The following is a 13,094-nucleotide window of genomic DNA, read 5'->3' as shown; positions in this document are numbered from 1 at the left end:
TATGTTTCTGTCATCCTTATAGCGTCTCCCAAATATGTGTATACATAACTGTTGTGTATGGATCGTACCTGCATAAGAGCTAAACCCCCACAACATGCAAGAACAGTAGAGTCAGTAGTTCACCATCGCAAATTAATCTATAATCGTTATATATCTTTTGTCCGGTTTAGTTATTGGCAGTTGGTGCCGAAGAGAAAACCTTATACACTGCATACACAATCGTGTTATTAAAGAATTTGCAGTTAGAATTGAAAAATGCACTCAGTATAGACAAAATGATCCCCTATATTTTTAGAACAAAGTGTAATACGATCATTTATGAACACCGGCAGTTTGGCACACAAAAAAGTTTCACTTAACAGCGTGCCTTTCATAAAATCCTTTAATTTTTTGAACGAATGCTATTCATAAACTGATGACTTGAGTGGTTTCTATAACAGAAAATCTACTTTGTTGTTTTGGGGCTTGCCTGTGATTTTGCTAATCCGATATGCATTTATTGGGGTGCATTCCTTAGTGATACTTCTAGTAGTGCTTGGCCCATCATGAAACACATTGAGAAGCTGCCGCCCATATCACCCGGAAAAGATTGTCAAAAAGGGACATGATATACAATTATGCTAATAGGACATCCGATGTTCTTTTAATAGGTAATCTTCTTATTTGTCTAGCACCGTAAAAAAAATTTATAAGTGCATAATTTTTTTCTTCCAAACCACCCCAAATTTTCAATCCTGATTACGTCACTGCCAAACTTGTCATTGCAAGAGACCGCATGCAATTCAGTTTAAGATGTTGGCAACATCTACAGGGTTGCCTCTAAGAAGCACATAAAAGAGTATAAAGTTGCATAAACTTGTTTAACTATTTTTGTACATTCAAGGGTCTCCCACCATGGGTCCTCCCTAATATTAAAGCCCATGGACGGCCCGCCCAATGTTTGGTTCAGGGCGCTTACATATATAAAGGAAAGAGAAGGGCATAAATCAGGGCGGAGCTAGGATTTTACGAGAGGGTGCAAGAAAAAAAAATCTGAAAAAACTAGGTATCAACACACTTGCAAGTCTCATGTGCAGTCTCCTGTGATTTGTGTTTATGGGAGAAAAAGAGTTTGGTTAACGTATTTGCTTTTGGGCTTTAGTTTGGGATGGGGTGCATATATTGGACTTTTAGGGGTGCAAATGTTTATATATATATTCTTTAGCTTTAGAAATGGAGGACTTGGTTAAAATTTTGAAAATCAAGGGGGTGCAATTGCAACCCTTTGTAATGGGCTGCCTCCGCCCCTGACATAAATTCTGGTTTCTTTACCCCAAATTTGTGATACAAAACTGAGCGGTGAGAATGGCGAAAGAAAAAGCAAAGGGCAAGAGTGAAATTGAATGGATTGAGAATTTCAGAAGCAATCACAACCAAAGAAGAAGAACAAAAAGGGATCAACCATAGCTGTTGTTCCAACTAGAATCGAAGAAGCAGGAAGGAAATATTGTTGTGCTTCATACGGACGAGTAACCCATGTTCTTTAGAAAGGAGGAGAGTCACCCTGGGAATAAATAAGATAATTTAATTTTGAAATACGGTTCATTTTGAAGAAAAAAATTACTCCCTCTGTTCCTTTTTAATAGGCTGGTTTCTAAAATAAATGTTTTAAAAGAATAATCTAGTTTTACAATTGGGAAAGTCAAATGTTACTTTAGTTTTCTGGGACCACTTTTCTCTTAACTTCTTCTGATGACAAGTGTTATGTGGACCATTTCACTTTACTTCTTTTGTTGACAAGTGTCATGGGGACCATTTCACTCCACTTTCCTTATTGACAAGTGTCATGAGGACCACTTTCATTGATTAGTTCTCTTAATTTCCTTAATTTTCTCTAAAAACAAAACCAACCTATTAAAAAGTAACGGAGGGAATACAAATCATGTTAAATAGACTAGAATTATTGATCATGAAAATCGAAACAACTGCATTATGGCAAATTGATCTTATTTTAGAGTAATAATATCTTGAGAATCATATGGTAACAACTGCATTATGGCAAATTGATCTTATTTTAGAGTAATAATATCTTGAGAATCATATGGTAACAAATGCCATAGATCACGCATTAAATTTTGATTACCGAAAACCCATTATAAATGCGTTCTTCCTCGGTCAATCAAACGACAAAAGATAAAAATGGGAAGTTCCTCAATGAAACTAGTCGTGGTGGCTCTGATTCTATCTTTATTGCTTCTCGGTGGTTTCTTAGCTGAAGCAGCAGGGAGGATTAATGGTTAGTATGTATATATTTAGTTTCAAAAGTTCTTAATTATAAAAATTCAATATTTGTTTTTCTCTTTTGACAATCTTAAGTAATGTAGATCGATAAAATATGATCAATAGCGATCCATTAGATAATCTATGGATGATTTTTTTTTTTTTTTAACACTATGCAGATGATGCAGCAGCAGCAACACTAGCAGTAACAGCAGACAAAGAAAGAAGATGCGTCTACCAAGATAAAAGATGTGAAAGTACTCAAGAATGTGATAGTCGCTGCAAATCACTAGGTTATCCTCGTGGTGTATGTTTTATCGCTGTAGAATATTGTTGTTGTCGTCCAAAGAAGTAGCCATGAATGATGAAGCTAACAGGAAAGAACTAAAAATAATTGAAAATTATGTTATTTATAAGTAGTTTATTTTTAAGTTTTCTTGGTGGATAAATTTATGGTGCTGACCAGTTTGAACTTTGGTCATTGCCGGTAACTGGCCGTCTAGCCCAGCAGTCGTAATATATTCAAAGAGAAACTACATATATACCGGTCGTTGGTAGTACATTAATTTCGAACAATTTCAGAAAGAAAAAAAAAAAGAACATACCAATGATAATAGACTTCCAGCCACATCTACCCAATGGCAAAGCTTTTTACACCCAATTCAAGATATGATACATTATAAACACTAGATTAAACGTGTTGAACTATGAGAGGTAAACCGTTTGTTGGTCTAAGAGAAAGCATGATAGCAGGAGAATGGATGTAACTCGGGGAAAGAGTAAATGTAAACCTAGTGAGTAATAGAATTAAAACAATTTTTTACTCCATAATTGTTAAGTTCCTTCCAATACACATTCTTCCACCAAAACCAAATGGCAGATACCCCATTTTGTGTTTGCATCCTCCATGTAGAGTATCATCTTTAAACCTCTCTGGTTTGAATTCATTCACATCATTCCCCCACAAATCCGAGTCGTGATTCATGCCTACCAAATCGACCCATATGTTTGTTCCGCTCGGAATTATGAGTTCACCAACTTGAATGTCTTCTCTTGCTTGTCTCTGGACATTTGGTGCTGCTGAATATAACCGCAAGACTTCATTCATCACCCATCCCATCTGTACATATGCATATTCAAGACAGTTAATAATTAATTTGTTAGCGTCTACGGCCAAATTATGGGATGAAAGTCTATTTTCAGGGAAATAAATAGAAGTACGAAGATCAGTATACCTTCTTAAGTTTTCTGATATTTGTGAGATCATTTAGAAGCAATTCCCCTTCTCCAATGACTTGTTTGATTTCTTCTCTAAGATGATTTTGTCATTCTGGGTGCAAAGCTAGTAGGAATAAAGTCCATGTGAGTGCCAAAGCTGTTGTCTCATGGCCACTAAAAAACAAAGTCTTGCATTCATCAACTAACTCCTCAACACTTAGTTTCTTATTTTTACTATTATCATGAAGCATAATACCTAGAAGATCTTTTCCAGTAACTAAGACTACATTGTGAGGTTGCTTTGTTTTTTTGGCATTTCCTGACCTAGTTGCCTTTCCATCATGTATGGTTAGGTCCATCACGGTTACCCTATAAAAGGAACAAGTTATCTCCTGAATTTCAAGGATCTCAATGTCTTTCTCTCTAATGTCTCAAAAGGTTGTTATCCCTAGCATTCCAATTTCTATCTTTTCGGTGATAAACAGTATGTAAACTTAGCTAACCGGATACCATGTGACGCTAGAAGTTTCAAAAGTGCAACTAAAACGTTCTTCCCCACCCCCAAACTTAAATCTAACATTTCCTCAATGTTTCTAATGAAAGAGCAATACCAAAAGTAAAATAACACGAGGAGAAGTTGGAAAGATAGTACCTGGGTGAAGAAAATCAAAAACTAGTATACAACATACCACTTCCTCGATCGATGGTCAATCAAGGGTAAACAGGGTCCTCTAGAGGGACCTCCTCAACATCACTTGTAGGAAAGGGCTCTAAAAAGGGTTTCAACCTATGACCGTTAAACTTCGAAGAACTACTACCATCCGGTGTCTCAATTTCAATATCTCCATGAGGAAAGACAGTGCGAACAATAAAAGGACCCGTCCACCGAGAACGTAACTTCCAAGGGAAAAGGAACCCTGATTTTGGGCATACCAAAATCTTTCAAGGCATACCACATGAAGACAAAAAAATGTTGTGAAATAGCAAAATCAGACTACCCCTTAACCCAATTTTTTTTTAATGGAAAATCTGCCCTTTACGATTAGTGTTAGTAATATTGATTAGTGATTAAATCTTTTGTTTAGTGATTAAGATAATTTTCAGAATTATAAAAGGTTGCTTAGATGATTTTTTTGATCATGGTTCGGCGAAACATGTTGAGGTTCGGCTCACATCTATGAGCCGAATCTACCAATTGATGAACGATTCGGCTCACATCTATGAGCCGAACAACATCCTGAATAGCCCAGAAAAATAATAATTACTGGTTCGGCTTATATTTCGAAAATCGTATGAGCCGAACATCAATTTGTTATTTTTTGGGTTAAAATGTTGTTATTGGTTCGGCACATATTGAGAATATCGTAATAGCCGAACCTCATAAATCTACTAGGTTCGGCACATATTCTGATTATCGAATATGCCGAACCCCTATGCATCTCTATCTGTGACTAGGTTCGGCTTGAAATTTCATGAAATTTTAAGCCGAATTGTTCATATACACTTACAGGAAGCTTTTGTGATGAACAATTCGGCTAAAAATGCAACTCAATTTTGAGCCGAACCCAACACTGTAACCGTCATTTAATCGATGTAGGAGATTGGGTTTGTAAAACTTACTTTCTTATCCTTATTTCCGGAGTTGGAGATGCAGTTGGTTCAGTTTCTGGTTCAATTGGTGGTTGATTTTCAGTTTCTACACCTTCATCTTCAATTGGTTCTTCTTCTTCAATTGATGGATTAGAAGACGATTTGGTTTGCCTAGTCCCTAGTTTTCTTTGTACGAGTCATTATGTGGTTGAGTTTAATTGACGATCAAATTTTTACGAATCGACAATTAATCACGATAACGAATTTTTTTTTCGCAGGAGGGGGAAGAGTTCGGCTAGAGGAGGAAGAAGAAGAAGAGATGTTAAGGGAAACTGATTTTGATTAGAAAACTGATTTTAAATTTTTATATTAAGGGTATATAGGTAATTGAACTACCCATAGGGTACCCCTTATAAGGTCACCCAAGATGGGACTATTGTTTTGTATGCCTTGAAAAATTTTGGTATGCCCAAAATCAGGGTTCGGGAAAAGATGTAAACGGGTATCATACAGAAGAACTTTTTGACCTGGAGAAAATGACTTCCGTAAAATATTTCTATCATGCACAAGTTTCATTTTGTTCTTATACTCCTTCGCACTATCATAAACATCTATACGAATCTCGTCCAACTCATTGAGTTGAAGTTTCCTATGGGCTCCTGCCTTGTCAAGTGAAAAATTTATTTTCTTAACAGCCCAATAAGCTCTATGTTCTAACTCAACAGGTAAATGACATGTCTTGCCATACACAAGACGATAAGGTGACATTCTAATGGGGGTCTTAAACGCAGTACGGTAAGCCCATAAGGCATCAATAAGCCTAGACGACCAGTCTTTCCGATTAGGATTAACTGTTTTCTCTAATATACGTTTTATTTACCTATTGGAAACCTCTACCTGACCACTATTCTGCGGATGATACGGGGTATCTACCTTATGTGTAATACCATATTTCTTCATCAGAAACCTAAAAGGTCCATTACAAAAGTGCGACCCTCCATCACTAATTATAGCTCGCGGTGTACCAAAACGTGTAAGTATATTATTTTTCAAGAACTCAATCACAACCCTATGGTAATTGGTTTTACACGCAACCGCCTCAATCCACTTAGAGACATAGTCTACGGCGACAAGGATGTATAGGTTACCAAAAGAATTAGGAAACGGACCCATAAATTCAATTTCCCACACATCAAATACCTCAACAACTAAAATAGGGTTCAAGGGCATCATGTTCCTACGGGAAATGGTTCCTAATTTCTGGCACTGCTCACAAGTAACACATTAACTATGGGAGTCTTTAAACAACGAAGGACAATAGAATCCACACTGCAATATCTTAGCAGCAGTCTTCTTAGCACTAAAGTGACCTCCACAAGCATGATCATGACAAAAGGAAAAAATACTGGACCGGTCACTCTCAGGTATACATCTCCTAATAATCTGGTCTGGACAATACTTAAATAAATAAGGATCATCCCTAAAGAAGTGCTTAACCTCGGCTAAAAACCTAGAACGATATTGTTTACCCCAATGTTGGGGCATTCGACCAGTAACAAGATAATTCACTATATTCGCATACCAAGGTGATTGGGTAACAAAGAACAGTTGTTCATTAGGAAAGCTATCCCTTATAGGAAGGGATTCCTCATGGGAATCAACAACTAGCCTAGACAAGTGGTCTGCTACTACATTTTCAGCACCCTTTTTGTCTCTAATGTCTGGAGAAAACTCTTGCAACAAAAGTATACAACTAATCAATCTAGGTTTCGTATCCTTCTTAGACAAAAGATATTTCAAAGCAGCATGATCAGTATATATGACGATCTTAGAACATAAGAGATATGGTCTAAACTTGTCTAAGGAAAACACAATGGCTAAGAGTTCCTTCTCGGTAGTGGTATAGTTCAACTGGGCATCATTCAGAGTATTGCTAACATAGTAAATCACATGAAGTAATTTGTTTTCTCGCTGACCTAGCACAACACCAATAGCATAATCTGAAGCATCACACATGATTTCAAAGCACTAGTACAAATCTTTACATTGGCCACACTTAATCACCGTGTCCATAGGATTTTGGTCATGGATTTTTTTCACTCCAAAAATGTGGCATCAGGTGCCGAGACAAAAAGGTATCCCTATGGCTACATAAACTTTGAGTGGCTATAAAATATGATTTACCATGGCCATAACTCTAAAATCGTGTCTATATGGTACTCAATATTTTTTTTTGTAGTTAAGCATTTTCACTATCACCATGGCCATAGGATCCTTATAGACACACAATTTAATTATATGTGGCTAAAGTTTACCTTAAAGTCACGTGAATTTTATTATAGTCATGGCCTTTGTCATCAATTGGACACGCAAAATTCATTTTATCATGGCCAATTCATGAGTTGCAGTCACACTAATTTTTCTCAACCATGGACATCTCTATCATTTGGACACACGGAAAATAATTTAACATGGCTAATACATGATTTGTAGTCACGTTTAATCTATGGTACCATGGCCATCCATATTTTTGGACACATGATAAACATTTTACATGGCCAATTAATAAGTTATGGCCACTAAATATTTGTAGCATCGTGGCTAAATTTTTTCGAAAGACACATCAAGTGTTTTGAATGTAGCTATTGTTCACCTTTTGGACACATAAAGTGTTTTCAATGTAGCTATTGTTCACCTTTTGGACACATAGGATACCACAAACCATGGCGATAACCTTTATAAAATGACATAAAACGTATTCAACGTGGTAAATATTAGCTTTTAGTCACTCGAGAAAATTTCAATTTTATTGCTCAATTTATCTTCAGGGACCTATTGGCCCCTCTTTTAATGTAGCTAATGGTTAACTTTTACCTACCCTTATCTGAGAGAATATGTAGTCAGAATTATTAATATATCAAAATTGATATAAAATATCTTTTATTAATCACATGAGGGAAACATCACATATCTTTGATAAGTTTAGCAGTAAGCAGAACTCGGAAAAATCACCATTTCAGATGGAGATTCAATAATTAATAATTCACATAGTAAATCCATAGTACCACGACTATATATTTATCTGTAACTAGACTGTTGTACTCTTCATTTTCTTACTATTTCTCATATTCTTCAGTTCCCCATAATCCAGATCCGAAGCTTTAGCAATCTTCTTAATCTTCTTGGTCTTTGGGTATGTCATCATACTTATCTTCTTAGTGTTCTTAAGCTTTAGTCCACTCTCTTGACATCATCATGAAACTCAAATTAAACTCTTATTACTTTGGAACAGTTGTAGCTATCAAAGCCAGCACTTGTACCAGTCAAAGCTAACACTGATACCCCAGGAACATGGTTCCTTACAGGCGAAAGGTTGGGATAGCTGGGCCTGAAGAAGTGCAGGGAAAAAATATTGAGAGTTTGAGACTACAGATAGAGTATGATGATAAACTACTGAAACTGATAGATTCGAATGTCATTCCCGCTGTTAAGCAAAACTAAGAACAAAAGTTATTCATCCTGTTTGGTGCATTACCTTGTTATGTCGTCATCACATACTACTTAATAGCTCCGAGATGCGCATCTGATAAAAAAACACCATCCCCACATGGAAATGACAAACTCTACCATAAATGAAGTATCCATCTTGACAAACTGATTGAACATAATTACATGTATATGGGTAGACAGTCGAATATATACATACCTCACCTATGAAAAATAGATTCAGTAAACCTCTAGGATATAGCTTGGTCTGCTTTGACGATGAGATTCAATAAATTAACCTTGAGGTGTTGCAATAAGTTCTGGAAGTAACCTTAACACGGCTCTCGGAAGTTGAATCTAATGACAAAACCAGAATATACAAGTCAGAATATATATGTTCTAAGTTTACCTCCCTTTACAGTTTTATGTTTAAAAACATAAATATCCAACACCATGATCAAATTTAACCCCCATCGTAGTTCTACTAAGCGTATATTCTTGGGTGTTTCACATACCAAAAAGGATAAAGAAGTTACCCTTTTCCCGATTTCTAATGTTTGAGTGGATGACATATATTCTACAATAATCCTTTTTTCTTTAGTGTCATAACTTGATTTTCCTGTTAAAGCATGACATCGATATGATTATATATAACCCTTCATAGCCGAAAGAGAACTTCACTTAAATAGATAGATTTGATATAAATAAGAGAGATTGCATGCATACTACCAAAGTTGTCAAAGGAATTCAAAAGAGCAACATAAACAGTTGGAGTGAACACAACATGAACTGACCTCTTCTGTAAGCTTGAAATTTTTAACCATCAGAAATGCATAAATATGGAAAAATGCTTTCGCCTAGTAGTGGAGAAAAAGCAAGACCAAAACCTATTTTTGCGAGGGACGGTATCTGGCAACACAGGGACTTCCCCCTCTATGACACAAAAAAATCCCTACATTAAAATGAGATAGAAAAAAGATCAAGTATAAATTTATAGAGAGACCAACTATCTATAGGATGCGTTATATACAGAGGCCTTTTTCTCAGAGTGAGATGTGCACACAAAGCGTAATGTATGTTTTAGACAACTATAGAAAGCCACAACGAATATCTTTACCTTTTTAACCTACAACACCAAGCCTGAACTTCAAAAATTCCCTACTCTTGGAGGATTTTTCCTTATATTGACGCTCATGTGATCAAGTTCATTGGTTTCTGGGTCCCCAATCTGATTTATAACTTGTGTCATATACCTATCCAATTTATGCCTAACCTAAGCTGAACCTTAAACAGCTAAAGAAAGAACCTTCAATCACTTTTGCAGATACATTTAGTTTTATAACCTTTTGTCGGTCAATAGGTAGTTCAATAAATAGGGATGTAATCCCTCTTTCAAGCATAAAAAGACACTGTGTAGACGCGAATTTTGTGGCAGTTCAGCATTTAAAACAACTGTTTTGATTCCAAACTGTGACAATACGTGATTGAGTCAATTATAACCGAAGAAGTGAAGAAAGCGTATCAACAAAACAAGAAAAATTGCTTTTGGAGTAGATTTACACCTTACCTGTTCTAGAAAGAGCTTCAGAAACCCATATCAATAGTTCCAACTTCAAGAGTGACAGCATGTAGAGTTGCTTATCACGAGTACTGCATGAAATCTGCCAGCAAAAGATGCACAAGATGAGTTCTAAGATTTCATCTTCATGTGTGGCATACCCTTACTCTTTTAAAATAGAAATACTAATAAACTACTGGCTCACCCAGAACTGTTGAACGTTTTTTGGAATCATCTCATCCTTGACATCTCCAACTTCGAAAAGAGTCAAAATAACTGGACTGTGCAGCACAAGCTTTTCCAGCTTCTCAACATCAGCACTGCCAAAGTCACGTAAAACAAAATAAGAAAATTGCATTATAGCTAAATATGTATATTCATACCCGCTAAAAAGATGTTGTCAGTATAAGCAGTAGAAAAAACTGCAAAGATATAATTTATGCAAGTGGGCAATAAAAAATCACAAGAGATCAGTAGACTTTCCCCTTCTTAACATCCTTGTCTTTGGGTCTGTACTTCAGCAGCATCTTGAAAAGATGCGTGGCCACAGTAAATGTAAGACAACGTACTAAGAACGCAAAATGGATGGAAAAGTCTCAGGCCAGTCTGGTTTCTCAACATGCGTTCAATATATTCTTCAAAAGCAAGATCTATATTTAAATACACATCAAATACTCTTGCTGAACAGTACAGATGCATCATTGGAGTCTGGAAAACAAATCCCCAGAACAATCAACCCATCATTCAAAAAAGAAAAATAATATAATTTAAAGTAAGAGATAAGAGAAATGTGAAACTGGGGATCAAAAAATTCTTCCAAACAAGAGACAAGTTCTGAGTTTCAAACTTGGATTTTACTGAAAGCAAGCACCGAGAACCTTATATCTTAATAACCTCTAGATGTTCTAAAATTTAGCTCACCAAATAGAAAAATAACAGACTCAGTAAAACTAAATACAGCAACATACCATACAGATTTTGAAACTCCTTGAATCAAGAGCTGTTATTGACTAATATTCCTCCCCCAATCAAGTATGAAACTGGGTTTCATGTAATTACAGATTCAAAAGCGAACACACTGGAACAAAATCACCTGCTCGGCTAAGAACCGCAGTTAGTTAACACAAAAATTTCCAGACTGAGCTGGATTTGGCACCTAAAAGTTCTCGAATATATACATCATCTGCAAAATGAGATCATCCTGCTAATTTTCTGAGTCTTTTCTATGCGACTTTTGCAACCTTGTTCTGTGAGATTCCAGAAAAAAACTGCTCATAACTGTCCAGAAAAGCATTGAACCCTTATTGAACTAGTTGAAGTTGAAATTGTTAAACCAATTGTAACATCTCTTCTTTCCCTTTCATCAACGAAGTGGGTCTGTGTTTTCTAGATTTACAAGGTTTTGTTGAGAAGAATTCGAAGGCCTGGTGATGGACAGAGTTGGGGTTCACTGATAGTGTTGCTGCTGGGAGGAGCTTGAGAAATCATCTGAGAATTATTCAAAGCGCTGAGTTGAATTGAATCCGGCGAAAAAGAACAAAATAGAAGAACGGGTTTGAGGCACAAACTTATTATATGGGTGGATTTCTGGTTTATAAAGACCAGATGTTGCTGGTGTTTGCACTCAAATCCAAATTCATCCACCACCCAACATTACTGATCTGATGTAATTTGAAATCCGCGTAAAACCCATCCCTCAAAGATTTATTTTTTCTTCGAAGATTTTGATTTTGAAATCTAGGGTTTGTTTTTTTCAGCTCAACATTTTTTACTTTTGTTTTGGAATTTAGGGTTTGAAATCTACAACTTCCATACGTTTTTTACATAGAAATTGAGAGCGAAAAAGAGATTTGGCGGTAGTTAGAGATTTGTGGGTTAGGGTTTTCTTCTGTTAGGAGGCGGAAGACGACAGAAAGAGTAAGGGAGGAAGAGATGGGAGAAACAGATTAGAAAAACTGAGGGAACCGAGAGAAAAAAATATTGATCGTTTTGTATAAAGGAATTGGACGGTAAAGATTTGATGAAATGCATTCATACGGATTATGAAAAATCTATAGACGGTAAAGATTTGATTTAAGACTGTCATACGGATCAAGGCAAGTGTGTTTCTTTGTGCTTTCTCTTTGTGTTAATAAGAACTCATGTTTTCGGTTTAATTATCAACCTTCGACATGAAAAAAATTCAAAAAAAAAATTAATAAATTTAGGACATTGTTATCGACATTCAGATATAAAAAAATCCAAAAAATAATAAGAATGAATCGGGAAAATGAAAAATGAATTCGATAATTGGTGTGCTTCTTTGTGCTTTTTTTTGTTTTTCTGCTTTCTCTTTGTGCTTCCGGTTTGAATTTCGACTAGTCGCATAGGTCATGAAGTAATTTTGACAAGTCATACAGGTCATGAAGTAGCTTTAAGTTCACACTGGTAAACTCAGGTTATAAGATTACTAGAGATGGACCACGAAATTCAGGATGGTTCTGACTTTAAACTTAGCTGGATACATCATCGAAATTGATATATATGAAGCTCAACGTTAATTCGAACTACAAATGTGGTATAACGACATACAAGTAATACCTACGAAGCTGTGGGAGAGTTCTAACTTCAAACTTAGTATGATACATCATTGAAATCGATAAATATGAAGCTCGATGTCGATTCGAACTTCAAATGTGGTATAACGACGCACAAACTATGAACCAAGAAGCTCTGAGAGGGTTCTGACTTCAAACAGCATGATACATATCGAAATCGATAAATATGAAGCTCGGTGTCTATTCGAACTTCAAATGTGGTACGACGACATATAAACTATGAACCAAGAAGCCCCGTGAGGGATCTGACTACAAACTTAGCAGGATACATCATCGAAATCGACAAATGTGAAGCTTAGTGTCGATTAGAACTTCAAATGTGGTATAACGACATACAAACTATGAACCAAGAAGCTCCAGGAGGGTTCAGACTTCAAACTTAGCAG

The 13,094-nt window shown here is 36.0% G+C and overlaps 1 long non-coding RNA gene and 1 pseudogene across 1 annotated transcript; one reads left to right on the top strand and one right to left on the bottom strand.

The window, feature by feature from the left end:
• Positions 1-2,950: 2,950 nt before the first annotated feature.
• Positions 2,951-7,792, bottom strand: LOC113325275 (annotated as a pseudogene).
• A 424-nt stretch (positions 7,793-8,216) lies between these two features.
• On the top strand, positions 8,217-8,579 carry LOC113321523. The gene is made up of 2 exons (XR_003346725.1): positions 8,217-8,260; positions 8,360-8,579. It is a non-coding gene; the product is annotated as an uncharacterized LOC113321523 (long non-coding RNA).
• The last annotated feature ends 4,515 nt before the right edge of the window (positions 8,580-13,094 follow it).

The sequence above is a fragment of the Papaver somniferum genome, chromosome 11 (genome assembly GCF_003573695.1).
Source record: "Papaver somniferum cultivar HN1 chromosome 11, ASM357369v1, whole genome shotgun sequence".
Lineage (NCBI taxonomy): Eukaryota > Viridiplantae > Streptophyta > Magnoliopsida > Ranunculales > Papaveraceae > Papaver > Papaver somniferum.
Note: the sequence above shows the minus strand (reverse complement) of the source record. Positions and strands in the feature narration are given on the sequence as shown.